The sequence below is a fragment of the Bubalus kerabau genome, chromosome 6 (assembly GCF_029407905.1).
Source record: "Bubalus kerabau isolate K-KA32 ecotype Philippines breed swamp buffalo chromosome 6, PCC_UOA_SB_1v2, whole genome shotgun sequence".
In the NCBI taxonomy this organism is placed as follows: domain Eukaryota; kingdom Metazoa; phylum Chordata; class Mammalia; order Artiodactyla; family Bovidae; genus Bubalus; species Bubalus kerabau.
In genome coordinates, this window is record NC_073629.1 from 22,233,064 (window position 1) to 22,237,874 (window position 4,811).

The following is a 4,811-nucleotide window of genomic DNA, read 5'->3' on the forward strand; positions in this document are numbered from 1 at the left end:
GAGCCGAGGGGGGCCCGAGGGAAGTCCCGTGGGCTCAGTGATGGCTCCTTGTTTGCTACGCCTTTACTCAACCACCTGCGCCGCTGGGCAGCGGTTTAGTAGGTGAGATCCGTGTGGCCGCAGCTGGAAAGAGATCAGATCCCAGGAGGAAGAGTGAAAAGCAGGGAGAACAAGAAAAGGCATGAATGAAACAAAGAGACCTCCCAGAAAGCCTGTGAGGAGATTGGGACCAGATCCTGAGAGAGAAAAATTACTTTTATAAAGTAGCAAAATAGGGAGGGAGAATCGGAGAAAACATCAAAAAGAGAAAAGCACGAACTTCTGTAAGTGTGCATGAACAAAAGAGCAAAAACAGTGTGGTACCTTTATGTGGAGACCTGTCTGTGCAGTTAGGACTGCAGTTATGCCGGTCTGAGGTGCGTTGTGCTTGTATAGCGTAAGTGCTGCATTGTAGCAGCAGCAACCTCTGCTCCGATCCAGGCTATAGCAAGGTAGTGTCTATAGCCTGTCTTTCCATTTGCCTTTTTTCTTTTTTTTAGTTGACTTATAGTTGATTTACAATGTTCTGTTAGTTTCAGGTGTACAACAAAGTGATTCAGTTATACATACATACATGTCTATTTTTTTTCAGATTCATTTTCCTTGTACATTACTACAAAATATTGAGGATAGTTCCCTGTGCTATACAGTAGGTCCTTGTTGGTTATCTATTTTATATATAGCATGTGTATATGTTAATCCCAAACTCCTAATTTATCCCTCCCTCTTTTTCCCTTTAGTAACCATAATGTTTTCTAAGTCTGCAGGGCCATCTGTTTTGTATATAAGTTCGTTTGTATCATTTTTGGTTTTGTGTCTTAGATTCCTCATATAAGCAATATCATATGAAATTTGTCTTTGGCTTACTTCAGTTAGTGTGACAATCTCTAGGTCCATTCATGTTGCTGCAGTTCGCATTTCATTCTTTTTTATATCTAAGTACTATTCCAACTCTTTGCTTTTAATTCCAGCACCAGCTATGTCCCTTAGCAGTGGTGGAAGAGCAGAGTTTGCCGCTGGCCCTGCAGTGATATACAGTGAGATGAGGAGTAAATCCCAAAGCGCACAAATCTACTGGTCAAACCAAAACCTAGGATGATTACCTGTCTCACTGTTAAGCAGAACACAGCCCCAAAGTTGAAATATCACCTCTCAAGGAGACTTGCCTATAGTTTGCACTAATAAAATGGCATGGTCATTGCTGGCTTTTCTGGTAAAGCTATTTCTTTTTTGTTTTGGTTTTAAATTTATATTTATTTATTTTTAATTGAAGGATAATTGCTTTACAATATTGTGTTGGTTTCTGCCATACATCAACATGAATCAGTCATAGGCATACATATGTCTGATTGATCACTCTTGATCCTCCCTCAAGTTTCCTCAGTACCATCTTTCTAGATTCCATATATATGTGTTCATATACAGTATTTGTTTTTCTCTTACTGAGAGTGAAGATATTTCTGACATCAGTGAGGGCTTTTTTTACACTAAAGGAGAACAAAGATTTAATGGCTTTACAATAAATACAAACTAGTCCTCACAGTCTATCTACAACTTGTCTCCAGTCACCATTCACTGATTTTTATGGAAACCGTAAATCATTGAACTATATTTTACATAGTGTAAAAAGTACACACCTTTAGTTCATAGGCAGTCTGCTGACTTTGGGCAAATGTAGTCATCACCTGAATCAAGTTATAGAAGATTCCCACCATCCTAGAAAGTCATTTGAGCCCCATTTCAAGGCAATCCCTACACTAGATAGATTGCTAATTATTATTGTGAGGTCTATTGCAATAGTGTACTGTTGATTGCTCTTGAAATTCAGATGAATGAACGCACATTTTTTGGTAACTTCTATTTCATGCAAAATTTTGTTCACTAAATACATTCATATTATTACACATATCACATTAATTTTGGTATTATTGGAGTAATTCCGGTGGGGATTTTCTGGTGTTAATTGGTGTTCTTGATGAATATTCTTAGTATTTTGATGAATATTCCATAACAGACTTTTTGTGTACGTGTACATCCACAGAAGTTCTGCAGTTGCTGGGTCATGGAGTCAAAGATTAACTTTAACTTTATTAGAAATTGCCAACAGTCTTCCAAAATGATATCAAACCAACTACTACAGATGCAATTGCTCCAAATTTGTCAGCATTTGATATACGAATTATTTTAAATATAGTCATGCTGGAGGGCGGAGAAGGCAATGGCATCCCACTCCAGTACTCTTGCCTGGAAAATCCCATGGACGGAGGACCCTGGTAGGCTGCAGCCCATGGGGTCGCAAAGAGTTGGACACGACTGAGCTTCACTTTCACTTTTCACTTTCATGCACTGGAGGAGGCAATGGCAACCCACTCCAGTGTTCTTGCCTGGAGAATCCCAGGGATGGGGGAGCCTGGTGGGCTGCCGTCTATGGGGTCGCAGAGTCGGACACAACTGAAGCGGCTTAGCAGCAACAGCAGCAGCAGCATGCTGGAGGGTGTGTAATGATATCTCCTTATAGTATTAATGTTTATTTCCCTAATGAGTAAAATTATCAAGAATATTTTGTTACAACTCCTGGTCATTAAAATATCTACCTTTGTGATCCAGATAGACCCTGGCTTAGGTTTCCCAGGAAAAGAAAAAGCGGTGCTGTGATCTATCCCCACGGTGCAGATGGATCCTCCAAAGTATCTCTGGTAGACAGAGACCCAAGTTAGAGTTGTTCCCAGAGGCCACTATCTCACATCCCATGACTGGCCCAGCAAAAGCATATGCTGCCGACCTCCCAGGTTTTTATCATCTCCACCCACTTGTCAGTTGAGCAGGGTGGAATATATTTTTAAAATTTTCTCTTTCAATCTATAAATTCACATTCATTTCCCTGAGTAATTGGAATTTCCAATTTGTCATTACCACAAGGAAAAACCTGTTATTGGTGACATAAGCAGACAGTTCCTGTAAAAATCAACACCAGAATATCAATGCTCAGGCCTGGGGCATCTCCGGGTGATCCAGATACATGCCCTGACTCTCCAGTTGCTGCTGTTTGGAATCCCTGTGGTCTCTACCAGGCAGTGGGCATGTTTTCCCTTTTCTCTTGGACACTTGCTCAGAAGACCTGTTAGGACAAATGTTATGTCATTGTAGGGCAAGAGGTGAGAGAGGGAGTGGGGGTGGTAGATGAGGGGTAGGGGGTGTGGACCAATCCTGCAGAGGCAGCAGTGGAAGAGACAGCACAGTGGCTGTGGGTGTGTGTGGGTCCGGAAGAACTGCTGAAAGGCAGTCAGTCTGGGGGGTAAGCATGTGTGCTCTGCCAGTGTGGGGAGGAGCAGGAAGACTGGGAGATCTTTGCTAGAATTACTTTGCAGAGAGGGATTTGGTAAGGGTGGAGGGGAGGAAGGTGACCCTGAAGAAAGATGGTGGCTCATGGTGAAAAGTTGTTGAATCACGCGAATACACCAGGATTCTTGGCCCCCAGAGGAGAAGAATTCAATCCGGGGCCAGAGACGAGGCTTGATCGCTCAGAGCTTTTGTGTAATAAAGTTTTATTAACGTATAAAGGAGATAGAGAAAGCTTCTGACATAGGCATCAGAAGGGGGCAGAAAGAGTACCCCCCCTGCTAGTCTTCAGCTCGATGTTATATAGTCACTAGCAGTCTGTTAATGAAAGAAAGGAATGTCTTAAAATTCAGAATGGCACCAAATGGTTTATCTTGGGCCATAAAATAATTAACTTGAATCTTAAAGAAGGGCAGACCACCATACAAATAGTTTCATTTACATAGATTAGGGGAACAATATCTGAGTATAACATACTGGTTTGTCAAGTAGGTTTTGGGCCAAGAGGCGGAACCGACTTGGAGACAGAGCTTGGGGTAAAGGCGTAGTACATTAGCATAGCTTAAGACAAACATTTCCATAAGAAAAAGGCATTGGTTATCTCTAGGCTCAAGAATAGCTAACTTCAGGCGAAACCAGGTGTCATTATGGCAACACAGTATTTTAAGAGAAACCTCCCTTTAAATTTGTATAGAGAAGGAAAAAAATATCGCTAGTTTGTTTCCTCCTGCCGCTTAAGAGAGAGAAAAATGTCTGACACTTGCAGGCTATTTCCTCCATTTGGAGACCCCTCTCTCCTTGGGGACCCCTAGATTTCCTATCAACCTGCCTAGGAATTGACTCTCTCAATGGGGTACCTGGCAGCAGAGATACCGGGATCTTGAAAGGGCTTAAACCAGGGCAAAGCCTTGTCCATTGCCTTCGTGTGGTGCTGAATTCTGTGATGTTCTTACTACTGGGAAACTCGACTTCAGAATTTCTGCTTGATGATCCCTAGATAGTAAAATGTGTATATTCATTTAGGTGAGTTTGAAGAAAGGACAAGCTTAAACTGTGGAGTGGCCATCAGAATAGATTAGAGTAGCAAGAGATGGATAGGAATTACCCGGAAAATGTATCAAAGGGCCTCATCCATGTATCAAAGTGTATCATCCATACTTGGCTAATAAAAATTTTCTACATCTTGATCCTGGTAATTATTTCACATCAAATAGCTGTTCATTTGTGCATCTTGTTCTGTGATTACACACCTTGATAATTTCCTTTTTGGATAGAATTGGCGGTCACATGTCAGAGAACCCGGTGTAGACCATTATCGGGTTTTAGAAAAAAAGGGAAGCAGACACCAAGTGTAACTCTAATGCCGTGACTCGGATTCGAACCGAGGTTGCTGCGGCCACAACGCAGAGTACTAACCACTATACGATCACGGC

General features: G+C 41.8%; 1 non-coding gene across 1 annotated transcript; it reads right to left on the reverse strand.

Annotated features, from left to right (window-relative positions):
• Nucleotides 1-4,739: 4,739 nt before the first annotated feature.
• On the reverse strand, nucleotides 4,740-4,811 carry TRNAH-GUG (transfer RNA histidin (anticodon GUG)). The gene has a single exon. It is a non-coding gene; the product is annotated as a tRNA-His (tRNA).